The sequence below is a fragment of the Hyla sarda genome, unplaced genomic scaffold (genome assembly GCF_029499605.1).
Source record: "Hyla sarda isolate aHylSar1 unplaced genomic scaffold, aHylSar1.hap1 scaffold_131, whole genome shotgun sequence".
In the NCBI taxonomy this organism is placed as follows: Eukaryota; Metazoa; Chordata; class Amphibia; order Anura; family Hylidae; genus Hyla; species Hyla sarda.
Window position 1 is genome coordinate 1 of NW_026607934.1, and position 14,264 is coordinate 14,264.

General features: G+C 46.2%; 7 non-coding genes across 7 annotated transcripts; all 7 read right to left on the reverse strand.

The window, feature by feature from the left end:
* Positions 1-83: 83 nt before the first annotated feature.
* LOC130305289 (U2 spliceosomal RNA) lies at positions 84-274 on the reverse strand. The gene has a single exon (XR_008854886.1). It is a non-coding gene; the product is annotated as a U2 spliceosomal RNA (small nuclear RNA).
* Positions 275-2,357: 2,083 nt separating this feature from the next.
* On the reverse strand, positions 2,358-2,548 carry LOC130305387 (U2 spliceosomal RNA). Its single transcript, XR_008854969.1, has one exon. It is a non-coding gene; the product is annotated as a U2 spliceosomal RNA (small nuclear RNA).
* A 2,095-nt stretch (positions 2,549-4,643) lies between these two features.
* LOC130305399 (U2 spliceosomal RNA) lies at positions 4,644-4,834 on the reverse strand. The gene has a single exon (XR_008854980.1). It is a non-coding gene; the product is annotated as a U2 spliceosomal RNA (small nuclear RNA).
* A 2,089-nt stretch (positions 4,835-6,923) lies between these two features.
* LOC130305410 (U2 spliceosomal RNA) lies at positions 6,924-7,114 on the reverse strand. Its single transcript, XR_008854991.1, has one exon. It is a non-coding gene; the product is annotated as a U2 spliceosomal RNA (small nuclear RNA).
* Positions 7,115-9,200: 2,086 nt separating this feature from the next.
* LOC130305182 (U2 spliceosomal RNA) lies at positions 9,201-9,391 on the reverse strand. The gene has a single exon (XR_008854781.1). It is a non-coding gene; the product is annotated as a U2 spliceosomal RNA (small nuclear RNA).
* A 2,091-nt stretch (positions 9,392-11,482) lies between these two features.
* On the reverse strand, positions 11,483-11,673 carry LOC130305333 (U2 spliceosomal RNA). Its single transcript, XR_008854932.1, has one exon. It is a non-coding gene; the product is annotated as a U2 spliceosomal RNA (small nuclear RNA).
* Positions 11,674-13,764: 2,091 nt separating this feature from the next.
* Positions 13,765-13,955, reverse strand: LOC130305322 (U2 spliceosomal RNA). Its single transcript, XR_008854921.1, has one exon. It is a non-coding gene; the product is annotated as a U2 spliceosomal RNA (small nuclear RNA).
* Between the last annotated feature and the right edge of the window lie 309 nt (positions 13,956-14,264).

Consider the following 14,264-nt stretch of genomic DNA (forward strand, 5'->3'; position numbering starts at 1 on the left):
CAAGGCCCACAGGGCTGGCTAGCTGGCTAGCCAGCAAGCAGGTAGCAATGAAAGTAGGAATCTTTCTTTTTAACCCTGTAAGGGGGTGGTGCACTGTACCCGAAGATACTGCCATATCGGGTCAATGCATAGGGCGACGGAAGCAAGCTTCGAAATCGGCCCCCGTTCTCAAAAATCCATTTAATATATGGTCCCCAGATAGGGGACGTATCAGATATTAAACTGATAAGAACAGATACTACACTTGATCTTAGCCAAAAGGCCGAGAAGCGATAACCGTGAAAGGGGCGGGCCCAACAAGGTGCCCTTCATGGGCACTATCACTGCTTGCTGTCAGGGAGGCTGCCAGACAATTTTCCATGCACACTCTGGGCTGGGGGGCAGTCAACCACCAGTACACACAGCAGAACCTAAACCCATACCATTATTGCTAAGCAGCAAGACAGGGGCCCATTGCACTCCCACGGGGCCTTTTTAAATGCAATCCATAACCCGGATTTGCCAGGAACCCTTCTTACTCCTCCTACTTGCATGTGACACTGGGCTTAGGATCTGCATAGGAAACACACACACAAGCACACACCTACCTTTGTTGCCTGCAGATGCCTCCTTGGCTGTCCCCAAACGGTATCAAACCAACACCCACGGGAAGCTGTAAGCATAGAGGACATGCCTGCACCCCATTGGACTTACCTGTGTGGGTTAAATCCGGGTTATTTGACAACCTATGGCGGTGATGGTTCTGCTCAGGCAGAGCAGTGCTGATGCTCCTCATAAAGCTGTCGCTGCTGTGAAGGTTCTAGGTGACATCACAAATCCCTATGGTTACATACACAACAAAGCTGGGTTGTTGTTGTTTACACTCTGCAAGGCCTGTGGAAGTGAGTGACATCATAGCACTGTAGTTCTGAGGGTTCTAGATGGATGCAACAATCTCCTGTTGCTTCTATGAAGGCCATAATAGACGACATCACCAAACAGCTCCATAGTCACATACACAGCAAAGGAGAGATGTTGTTTACACCTAGTGATGTCAGTGGTATTGAGTGACATCACAGCACAGTGCTAAGGCTCCTGGGCCTGGACACAGCAGCGGCTGCAATATCTCAACGGAGAATACGTTTATATATATGTGTGTGTGTGCGCGTATATATATATATATATATATATATATATATATATATTTCTCCGCCGAAATCACTTTTAAACCCATTTCCACCTTTTTTTCCCTTCTCTTCCTCTTACTTTTTTTTCACGTTTTTTTACGTTTTTCTCCTTTTCGCCTCTTTACTGGGCGTATTATTCTTCTTTTTCTTCTTTTTTTTCGTCTAATGCATACCCCATCAGTGCAGCAATGCTTATTCAATACCGCCAGCAGATGGAGACACTGGGGGATAATTTTCTAAGGATTTATACTGATTTTTCCTGTCTGAATTTGTCGCACAAAAAGTTGCAGGCCAAATATGTGTGACATTTCTGCGACTTTAGCTTCTAGAGCATTTTTACAACATTATACATAGGTGCTGAATACATAAAAAGCGACTGTTCAGCGACAGACAAGTCGCATCGGCTGAAAGTAGGCCAGAATGTCAGTCCATGTTGGAGCAGGTTTAGATACAGTCTAAAGTATAGATCTCAAAGTCTGTGCACAGAATTTAGCAAGGGCCTCGCACCTTCTGATGCATCAGGTAGGTGCACAATAGCATAGCCTAACCCTCTGTACTTTGGTCTATATTGATGCGGGACATAGACAGCCAGCTGATGACCAATCCATTAGTGCAATGGATGGCTGGAAGCATTTGTCTTTGCCTTTGCAATACCACAGAAGCAATGCATGGTCAATGTACAGCAATGACACACCTGTGTGAACAGCCAGGAGACCCCCCCCCCCCCCATGTTATGTTACATAGTTACATAGTTAGTACGGTCGAAAAAAGACATATGTCCATCAAGTTCAACCAGGGAATTAAGGGGTAGGGGTGTGGCGCGATATTGGGGAAGGGATGAGATTTTATATTTCTTCATAAGCATTAATCTTATTTTGTCAATTAGGAACATTCAGCACCCACCCGCTATCAAGGCAGCTGCCTATCATGTCATGCCCTACCTGCACAGGTGTGCTGGCTACTCAAATGATCCAATTAAGGAGGCCATTTAGTCAGCAGCAGCAGAAGTCCTGTGCCTGGACGCTCCAACAGCGGCCAGACACAAGCAGAAGCAGAAGCAGCAGAAGCAGCAGCAGCACCACCTTTTGTTTTTTGGCTGCAGCAGCAGCAAGGCCCACAGGGCTGGCTAGCTGGCTAGCCAGCAAGCAGGTAGCAATGAAAGTAGGAATCTTTCTTTTTAACCCTGTAAGGGGGTGGTGCACTGTACCCGAAGATACTGCCATATCGGGTCAATGCATAGGGCGACGGAAGCAAGCTTCGAAATCGGCCCCCGTTCTCAAAAATCCATTTAATATATGGTCCCCAGATAGGGGACGTATCAGATATTAAACTGATAAGAACAGATACTACACTTGATCTTAGCCAAAAGGCCGAGAAGCGATAACCGTGAAAGGGGCGGGCCCAACAAGGTGCCCTTCATGGGCACTATCACTGCTTGCTGTCAGGGAGGCTGCCAGACAATTTTCCATGCACACTCTGGGCTGGGGGGCAGTCAACCACCAGTACACACAGCAGAACCTAAACCCATACCATTATTGCTAAGCAGCAAGACAGGGGCCCATTGCACTCCCACGGGGCCTTTTTAAATGCAATCCATAACCCGGATTTGCCAGGAACCCTTCTTACTCCTCCTACTTGCATGTGACACTGGGCTTAGGATCTGCATAGGAAACACACACACAAGCACACACCTACCTTTGTTGCCTGCAGATGCCTCCTTGGCTGTCCCCAAACGGTATCAAACCAACACCCACGGGAAGCTGTAAGCATAGAGGACATGCCTGCACCCCATTGGACTTACCTGTGTGGGTTAAATCCGGGTTATTTGACAACCTATGGCGGTGATGGTTCTGCTCAGGCAGAGCAGTGCTGATGCTCCTCATAAAGCTGTCGCTGCTGTGAAGGTTCTAGGTGACATCACAAATCCCTATGGTTACATACACAACAAAGCTGGGTTGTTGTTGTTTACACTCTGCAAGGCCTGTGGAAGTGAGTGACATCATAGCACTGTAGTTCTGAGGGTTCTAGATGGATGCAACAATCTCCTGTTGCTTCTATGAAGGCCATAATAGACGACATCACCAAACAGCTCCATAGTCACATACACAGCAAAGGAGAGATGTTGTTTACACCTAGTGATGTCAGTGGTATTGAGTGACATCACAGCACAGTGCTAAGGCTCCTGGGCCTGGACACAGCAGCGGCTGCAATATCTCAACGGAGAATACGTTTATATATATGTGTGTGTGTGCGCGTATATATATATATATATATATATATATATATATATATATATATATATTTCTCCGCCGAAATCACTTTTAAACCCATTTCCACCTTTTTTTCCCTTCTCTTCCTCTTACTTTTTTTTCACGTTTTTTTACGTTTTTCTCCTTTTCGCCTCTTTTCTGGGCGTATTATTCTTCTTTTTCTTCTTTTTTTTCGTCTAATGCATACCCCATCAGTGCAGCAATGCTTATTCAATACCGCCAGCAGATGGAGACACTGGGGGATAATTTTCTAAGGATTTATACTGATTTTTCCTGTCTGAATTTGTCGCACAGAAAGTTGCAGGCCAAATATGTGTGACATTTCTGCGACTTTAGCTTCTAGAGCATTTTTACAACATTATACATAGGTGCTGAATACATAAAAAGCGACTGTTCAGCGACAGACAAGTCGCATCGGCTGAAAGTAGGCCAGAATGTCAGTCCATGTTGGAGCAGGTTTAGATACAGTCTAAAGTATAGATCTCAAAGTCTGTGCACAGAATTTAGCAAGGGCCTCGCACCTTCTGATGCATCAGGTAGGTGCACAATAGCATAGCCTAACCCTCTGTACTTTGGTCTATATTGATGCGGGACATAGACAGCCAGCTGATGACCAATCCATTAGTGCAATGGATGGCTGGAAGCATTTGTCTTTGCCTTTGCAATACCACAGAAGCAATGCATGGTCAATGTACAGCAATGACACACCTGTGTGAACAGCCAGGAGACCCCCCCCCCCCCCCCATATTATGTTACATAGTTACATAGTTAGTACGGTCGAAAAAAGACATATGTCCATCAAGTTCAACCAGGGAATTAAGGGGTAGGGGTGTGGCGCGATATTGGGGAAGGGATGAGATTTTATATTTCTTCATAAGCATTAATCTTATTTTGTCAATTAGGAACATTCAGCACCCACCCGCTATCAAGGCAGCTGCCTATCATGTCATGCCCTACCTGCACAGGTGTGCTGGCTACTCAAATGATCCAATTAAGGAGGCCATTTAGTCAGCAGCAGCAGAAGTCCTGTGCCTGGACGCTCCAACAGCGGCCAGACACAAGCAGAAGCAGAAGCAGCAGAAGCAGCAGCAGCACCACCTTTTGTTTTTTGGCTGCAGCAGCAGCAAGGCCCACAGGGCTGGCTAGCTGGCTAGCCAGCAAGCAGGTAGCAATGAAAGTAGGAATCTTTCTTTTTAACCCTGTAAGGGGGTGGTGCACTGTACCCGAAGATACTGCCATATCGGGTCAATGCATAGGGCGACGGAAGCAAGCTTCGAAATCGGCCCCCGTTCTCAAAAATCCATTTAATATATGGTCCCCAGATAGGGGACGTATCAGATATTAAACTGATAAGAACAGATACTACACTTGATCTTAGCCAAAAGGCCGAGAAGCGATAACCGTGAAAGGGGCGGGCCCAACAAGGTGCCCTTCATGGGCACTATCACTGCTTGCTGTCAGGGAGGCTGCCAGACAATTTTCCATGCACACTCTGGGCTGGGGGGCAGTCAACCACCAGTACACACAGCAGAACCTAAACCCATACCATTATTGCTAAGCAGCAAGACAGGGGCCCATTGCACTCCCACGGGGCCTTTTTAAATGCAATCCATAACCCGGATTTGCCAGGAACCCTTCTTACTCCTCCTACTTGCATGTGACACTGGGCTTAGGATCTGCATAGGAAACACACACACAAGCACACACCTACCTTTGTTGCCTGCAGATGCCTCCTTGGCTGTCCCCAAACGGTATCAAACCAACACCCACGGGAAGCTGTAAGCATAGAGGACATGCCTGCACCCCATTGGACTTACCTGTGTGGGTTAAATCCGGGTTATTTGACAACCTATGGCGGTGATGGTTCTGCTCAGGCAGAGCAGTGCTGATGCTCCTCATAAAGCTGTCGCTGCTGTGAAGGTTCTAGGTGACATCACAAATCCCTATGGTTACATACACAACAAAGCTGGGTTGTTGTTGTTTACACTCTGCAAGGCCTGTGGAAGTGAGTGACATCATAGCACTGTAGTTCTGAGGGTTCTAGATGGATGCAACAATCTCCTGTTGCTTCTATGAAGGCCATAATAGACGACATCACCAAACAGCTCCATAGTCACATACACAGCAAAGGAGAGATGTTGTTTACACCTAGTGATGTCAGTGGTATTGAGTGACATCACAGCACAGTGCTAAGGCTCCTGGGCCTGGACACAGCAGCGGCTGCAATATCTCAACGGAGAATACGTTTATATATATGTGTGTGTGTGCGCGTATATATATATATATATATATATATATATATATATATATATTTCTCCGCCGAAATCACTTTTAAACCCATTTCCACCTTTTTTTCCCTTCTCTTCCTCTTACTTTTTTTTCACGTTTTTTTACGTTTTTCTCCTTTTCGCCTCTTTTCTGGGCGTATTATTCTTCTTTTTCTTCTTTTTTTTCGTCTAATGCATACCCCATCAGTGCAGCAATGCTTATTCAATACCGCCAGCAGATGGAGACACTGGGGGATAATTTTCTAAGGATTTATACTGATTTTTCCTGTCTGAATTTGTCGCACAGAAAGTTGCAGGCCAAATATGTGTGACATTTCTGCGACTTTAGCTTCTAGAGCATTTTTACAACATTATACATAGGTGCTGAATACATAAAAAGCGACTGTTCAGCGACAGACAAGTCGCATCGGCTGAAAGTAGGCCAGAATGTCAGTCCATGTTGGAGCAGGTTTAGATACAGTCTAAAGTATAGATCTCAAAGTCTGTGCACAGAATTTAGCAAGGGCCTCGCACCTTCTGATGCATCAGGTAGGTGCACAATAGCATAGCCTAACCCTCTGTACTTTGGTCTATATTGATGCGGGACATAGACAGCCAGCTGATGACCAATCCATTAGTGCAATGGATGGCTGGAAGCATTTGTCTTTGCCTTTGCAATACCACAGAAGCAATGCATGGTCAATGTACAGCAATGACACACCTGTGTGAACAGCCAGGAGACCCCCCCCCCCCCCCCATATTATGTTACATAGTTACATAGTTAGTACGGTCGAAAAAAGACATATGTCCATCAAGTTCAACCAGGGAATTAAGGGGTAGGGGTGTGGCGCGATATTGGGGAAGGGATGAGATTTTATATTTCTTCATAAGCATTAATCTTATTTTGTCAATTAGGAACATTCAGCACCCACCCGCTATCAAGGCAGCTGCCTATCATGTCATGCCCTACCTGCACAGGTGTGCTGGCTACTCAAATGATCCAATTAAGGAGGCCATTTAGTCAGCAGCAGCAGAAGTCCTGTGCCTGGACGCTCCAACAGCGGCCAGACACAAGCAGAAGCAGAAGCAGCAGAAGCAGCAGCAGCACCACCTTTTGTTTTTTGGCTGCAGCAGCAGCAAGGCCCACAGGGCTGGCTAGCTGGCTAGCCAGCAAGCAGGTAGCAATGAAAGTAGGAATCTTTCTTTTTAACCCTGTAAGGGGGTGGTGCACTGTACCCGAAGATACTGCCATATCGGGTCAATGCATAGGGCGACGGAAGCAAGCTTCGAAATCGGCCCCCGTTCTCAAAAATCCATTTAATATATGGTCCCCAGATAGGGGACGTATCAGATATTAAACTGATAAGAACAGATACTACACTTGATCTTAGCCAAAAGGCCGAGAAGCGATAACCGTGAAAGGGGCGGGCCCAACAAGGTGCCCTTCATGGGCACTATCACTGCTTGCTGTCAGGGAGGCTGCCAGACAATTTTCCATGCACACTCTGGGCTGGGGGGCAGTCAACCACCAGTACACACAGCAGAACCTAAACCCATACCATTATTGCTAAGCAGCAAGACAGGGGCCCATTGCACTCCCACGGGGCCTTTTTAAATGCAATCCATAACCCGGATTTGCCAGGAACCCTTCTTACTCCTCCTACTTGCATGTGACACTGGGCTTAGGATCTGCATAGGAAACACACACACAAGCACACACCTACCTTTGTTGCCTGCAGATGCCTCCTTGGCTGTCCCCAAACGGTATCAAACCAACACCCACGGGAAGCTGTAAGCATAGAGGACATGCCTGCACCCCATTGGACTTACCTGTGTGGGTTAAATCCGGGTTATTTGACAACCTATGGCGGTGATGGTTCTGCTCAGGCAGAGCAGTGCTGATGCTCCTCATAAAGCTGTTGCTGCTGTGAAGGTTCTAGGTGACATCACAAATCCCTATGGTTACATACACAACAAAGCTGGGTTGTTGTTGTTTACACTCTGCAAGGCCTGTGGAAGTGAGTGACATCATAGCACTGTAGTTCTGAGGGTTCTAGATGGATGCAACAATCTCCTGTTGCTTCTATGAAGGCCATAATAGACGACATCACCAAACAGCTCCATAGTCACATACACAGCAAAGGAGAGATGTTGTTTACACCTAGTGATGTCAGTGGTATTGAGTGACATCACAGCACAGTGCTAAGGCTCCTGGGCCTGGACACAGCAGCGGCTGCAATATCTCAACGGAGAATACGTTTATATATATGTGTGTGTGTGCGCGTATATATATATATATATATATATATATATATATATATATATATTTCTCCGCCGAAATCACTTTTAAACCCATTTCCACCTTTTTTTCCCTTCTCTTCCTCTTACTTTTTTTTCACGTTTTTTTACGTTTTTCTCCTTTTCGCCTCTTTTCTGGGCGTATTATTCTTCTTTTTCTTCTTTTTTTTCGTCTAATGCATACCCCATCAGTGCAGCAATGCTTATTCAATACCGCCAGCAGATGGAGACACTGGGGGATAATTTTATAAGGATTTATACTGATTTTTCCTGTCTGAATTTGTCGCACAGAAAGTTGCAGGCCAAATATGTGTGACATTTCTGCGACTTTAGCTTCTAGAGCATTTTTACAACATTATACATAGGTGCTGAATACATAAAAAGCGACTGTTCAGCGACAGACAAGTCGCATCGGCTGAAAGTAGGCCAGAATGTCAGTCCATGTTGGAGCAGGTTTAGATACAGTCTAAAGTATAGATCTCAAAGTCTGTGCACAGAATTTAGCAAGGGCCTCGCACCTTCTGATGCATCAGGTAGGTGCACAATAGCATAGCCTAACCCTCTGTACTTTGGTCTATATTGATGCGGGACATAGACAGCCAGCTGATGACCAATCCATTAGTGCAATGGATGGCTGGAAGCATTTGTCTTTGCCTTTGCAATACCACAGAAGCAATGCATGGTCAATGTACAGCAATGACACACCTGTGTGAACAGCCAGGAGACCCCCCCCCCCATGTTATGTTACATAGTTACATAGTTAGTACGGTCGAAAAAAGACATATGTCCATCAAGTTCAACCAGGGAATTAAGGGGTAGGGGTGTGGCGCGATATTGGGGAAGGGATGAGATTTTATATTTCTTCATAAGCATTAATCTTATTTTGTCAATTAGGAACATTCAGCACCCACCCGCTATCAAGGCAGCTGCCTATCATGTCATGCCCTACCTGCACAGGTGTGCTGGCTACTCAAATGATCCAATTAAGGAGGCCATTTAGTCAGCAGCAGCAGAAGTCCTGTGCCTGGACGCTCCAACAGCGACCAGACACAAGCAGAAGCAGAAGCAGCAGAAGCAGCAGCAGCACCACCTTTTGTTTTTTGGCTGCAGCAGCAGCAAGGCCCACAGGGCTGGCTAGCTGGCTAGCCAGCAAGCAGGTAGCAATGAAAGTAGGAATCTTTCTTTTTAACCCTGTAAGGGGGTGGTGCACTGTACCCGAAGATACTGCCATATCGGGTCAATGCATAGGGCGACGGAAGCAAGCTTCGAAATCGGCCCCCGTTCTCAAAAATCCATTTAATATATGGTCCCCAGATAGGGGACGTATCAGATATTAAACTGATAAGAACAGATACTACACTTGATCTTAGCCAAAAGGCCGAGAAGCGATAACCGTGAAAGGGGCGGGCCCAACAAGGTGCCCTTCATGGGCACTATCACTGCTTGCTGTCAGGGAGGCTGCCAGACAATTTTCCATGCACACTCTGGGCTGGGGGGCAGTCAACCACCAGTACACACAGCAGAACCTAAACCCATACCATTATTGCTAAGCAGCAAGACAGGGGCCCATTGCACTCCCACGGGGCCTTTTTAAATGCAATCCATAACCCGGATTTGCCAGGAACCCTTCTTACTCCTCCTACTTGCATGTGACACTGGGCTTAGGATCTGCATAGGAAACACACACACAAGCACACACCTACCTTTGTTGCCTGCAGATGCCTCCTTGGCTGTCCCCAAACGGTATCAAACCAACACCCACGGGAAGCTGTAAGCATAGAGGACATGCCTGCACCCCATTGGACTTACCTGTGTGGGTTAAATCCGGGTTATTTGACAACCTATGGCGGTGATGGTTCTGCTCAGGCAGAGCAGTGCTGATGCTCCTCATAAAGCTGTCGCTGCTGTGAAGGTTCTAGGTGACATCACAAATCCCTATGGTTACATACACAACAAAGCTGGGTTGTTGTTGTTTACACTCTGCAAGGCCTGTGGAAGTGAGTGACATCATAGCACTGTAGTTCTGAGGGTTCTAGATGGATGCAACAATCTCCTGTTGCTTCTATGAAGGCCATAATAGACGACATCACCAAACAGCTCCATAGTCACATACACAGCAAAGGAGAGATGTTGTTTACACCTAGTGATGTCAGTGGTATTGAGTGACATCACAGCACAGTGCTAAGGCTCCTGGGCCTGGACACAGCAGCGGCTGCAATATCTCAACGGAGAATACGTTTATATATATGTGTGTGTGTGCGCGTATATATATATATATATATATATATATATATATATATATATATATATTTCTCCGCCGAAATCACTTTTAAACCCATTTCCACCTTTTTTTCCCTTCTCTTCCTCTTACTTTTTTTTCACGTTTTTTTACGTTTTTCTCCTTTTCGCCTCTTTTCTGGGCGTATTATTCTTCTTTTTCTTCTTTTTTTTCGTCTAATGCATACCCCATCAGTGCAGCAATGCTTATTCAATACCGCCAGCAGATGGAGACACTGGGGGATAATTTTCTAAGGATTTATACTGATTTTTCCTGTCTGAATTTGTCGCAAAGAAAGTTGCAGGCCAAATATGTGTGACATTTCTGCGACTTTAGCTTCTAGAGCATTTTTACAACATTATACATAGGTGCTGAATACATAAAAAGCGACTGTTCAGCGACAGACAAGTCGCATCGGCTGAAAGTAGGCCAGAATGTCAGTCCATGTTGGAGCAGGTTTAGATACAGTCTAAAGTATAGATCTCAAAGTCTGTGCACAGAATTTAGCAAGGGCCTCGCACCTTCTGATGCATCAGGTAGGTGCACAATAGCATAGCCTAACCCTCTGTACTTTGGTCTATATTGATGCGGGACATAGACAGCCAGCTGATGACCAATCCATTAGTGCAATGGATGGCTGGAAGCATTTGTCTTTGCCTTTGCAATACCACAGAAGCAATGCATGGTCAATGTACAGCAATGACACACCTGTGTGAACAGCCAGGAGACCCCCCCCCCCCATGTTATGTTACATAGTTACATAGTTAGTACGGTCGAAAAAAGACATATGTCCATCAAGTTCAACCAGGGAATTAAGGGGTAGGGGTGTGGCGCGATATTGGGGAAGGGATGAGATTTTATATTTCTTCATAAGCATTAATCTTATTTTGTCAATTAGGAACATTCAGCACCCACCCGCTATCAAGGCAGCTGCCTATCATGTCATGCCCTACCTGCACAGGTGTGCTGGCTACTCAAATGATCCAATTAAGGAGGCCATTTAGTCAGCAGCAGCAGAAGTCCTGTGCCTGGACGCTCCAACAGCGGCCAGACACAAGCAGAAGCAGAAGCAGCAGAAGCAGCAGCAGCACCACCTTTTGTTTTTTGGCTGCAGCAGCAGCAAGGCCCACAGGGCTGGCTAGCTGGCTAGCCAGCAAGCAGGTAGCAATGAAAGTAGGAATCTTTCTTTTTAACCCTGTAAGGGGGTGGTGCACTGTACCCGAAGATACTCCCATATCGGGTCAATGCATAGGGCGACGGAAGCAAGCTTCGAAATCGGCCCCCGTTCTCAAAAATCCATTTAATATATGGTCCCCAGATAGGGGACGTATCAGATATTAAACTGATAAGAACAGATACTACACTTGATCTTAGCCAAAAGGCCGAGAAGCGATAACCGTGAAAGGGGCGGGCCCAACAAGGTGCCCTTCATGGGCACTATCACTGCTTGCTGTCAGGGAGGCTGCCAGACAATTTTCCATGCACACTCTGGGCTGGGGGGCAGTCAACCACCAGTACACACAGCAGAACCTAAACCCATACCATTATTGCTAAGCAGCAAGACAGGGGCCCATTGCACTCCCACGGGGCCTTTTTAAATGCAATCCATAACCCGGATTTGCCAGGAACCCTTCTTACTCCTCCTACTTGCATGTGACACTGGGCTTAGGATCTGCATAGGAAACACACACACAAGCACACACCTACCTTTGTTGCCTGCAGATGCCTCCTTGGCTGTCCCCAAACGGTATCAAACCAACACCCACGGGAAGCTGTAAGCATAGAGGACATGCCTGCACCCCATTGGACTTACCTGTGTGGGTTAAATCCGGGTTATTTGACAACCTATGGCGGTGATGGTTCTGCTCAGGCAGAGCAGTGCTGATGCTCCTCATAAAGCTGTCGCTGCTGTGAAGGTTCTAGGTGACATCACAAATCCCTATGGTTACATACACAACAAAGCTGGGTTGTTGTTGTTTACACTCTGCAAGGCCTGTGGAAGTGAGTGACATCATAGCACTGTAGTTCTGAGGGTTCTAGATGGATGCAACAATCTCCTGTTGCTTCTATGAAGGCCATAATAGACGACATCACCAAACAGCTCCATAGTCACATACACAGCAAAGGAGAGATGTTGTTTACACCTAGTGATGTCAGTGGTATTGAGTGACATCACAGCACAGTGCTAAGGCTCCTGGGCCTGGACACAGCAGCGGCTGCAATATCTCAACGGAGAATACGTTTATATATATGTGTGTGTGTGCGCGTATATATATATATATATATATATATATATATATATATATATATATTTCTCCGCCGAAATCACTTTTAAACCCATTTCCACCTTTTTTTCCCTTCTCTTCCTCTTACTTTTTTTCACGTTTTTTTACGTTTTTCTCCTTTTCGCCTCTTTTCTGGGCGTATTATTCTTCTTTTTCTTCTTTTTTTTCGTCTAATGCATACCCCATCAGTGCAGCAATGCTTATTCAATACCGCCAGCAGATGGAGACACTGGGGGATAATTTTCTAAGGATTTATACTGATTTTTCCTGTCTGAATTTGTCGCACAGAAAGTTGCAGGCCAAATATGTGTGACATTTCTGCGACTTTAGCTTCTAGAGCATTTTTACAACATTATACATAGGTGCTGAATACATAAAAAGCGACTGTTCAGCGACAGACAAGTCGCATCGGCTGAAAGTAGGCCAGAATGTCAGTCCATGTTGGAGCAGGTTTAGATACAGTCTAAAGTATAGATCTCAAAGTCTGTGCACAGAATTTAGCAAGGGCCTCGCACCTTCTGATGCATCAGGTAGGTGCACAATAGCATAGCCTAACCCTCTGTACTTTGGTCTATATTGATGCGGGACATAGACAGCCAGCTGATGACCAATCCATTAGTGCAATGGATGGCTGGAAGCATTTGTCTTTGCCTTTGCAATACCACAGAAGCAATGCATGGTCAATGTACAGCAATGACACACCTGTGTGAACAGCCAGGAGAACCCCCCCCCCCCCCATGTTATGTTACATAGTTACATATTTAGTACGGTCGAAAAAAGACATATGTCCATCAAGTTCAACCAGGGAATTAAGGGGTAGGGGTGTGGCGCGATATTGGGGAAGGGATGAGATTTTATATTTCTTCATAAGCATTAATCTTATTTTGTCAATTAGGAACATTCAGCACCCACCCGCTATCAAGGCAGCTGCCTATCATGTCATGCCCTACCTGCACAGGTGTGCTGGCTACTCAAATGATCCAATTAAGGAGGCCATTTAGTCAGCAGCAGCAGAAGTCCTGTGCCTGGACGCTCCAACAGCGGCCAGACACAAGCAGAAGCAGAAGCAGCAGAAGCAGCAGCAGCACCACCTTTTGTTTTTTGGCTGCAGCAGCAGCAAGGCCCACAGGGCTGGCTAGCTGGCTAGCCAGCAAGCAGGTAGCAATGAAAGTAGGAATCTTTCTTTTTAACCCTGTAAGGGGGTGGTGCACTGTACCCGAAGATACTGCCATATCGGGTCAATGCATAGAGCGACGGAAGCAAGCTTCGAAATCGGCCCCCGTTCTCAAAAATCCATTTAATATATGGTCCCCAGATAGGGGACGTATCAGATATTAAACTGATAAGAACAGATACTACACTTGATCTTAGCCAAAAGGCCGAGAAGCGATAACCGTGAAAGGGGCGGGCCCAACAAGGTGCCCTTCATGGGCACTATCACTGCTTGCTGTCAGGGAGGCTGCCAGACAATTTTCCATGCACACTCTGGGCTGGGGGGCAGTCAACCACCAGTACACACAGCAGAACCTAAACCCATACCATTATTGCTAAGCAGCAAGACAGGGGCCCATTGCACTCCCACGGGGCCTTTTTAAATGCAATCCATAACCCGGATTTGCCAGGAACCCTTCTTACTCCTCCTACTTGCATGTGACACTGGGCTTAGGATCTGCATAGGAAACACACACACAAGCACACAC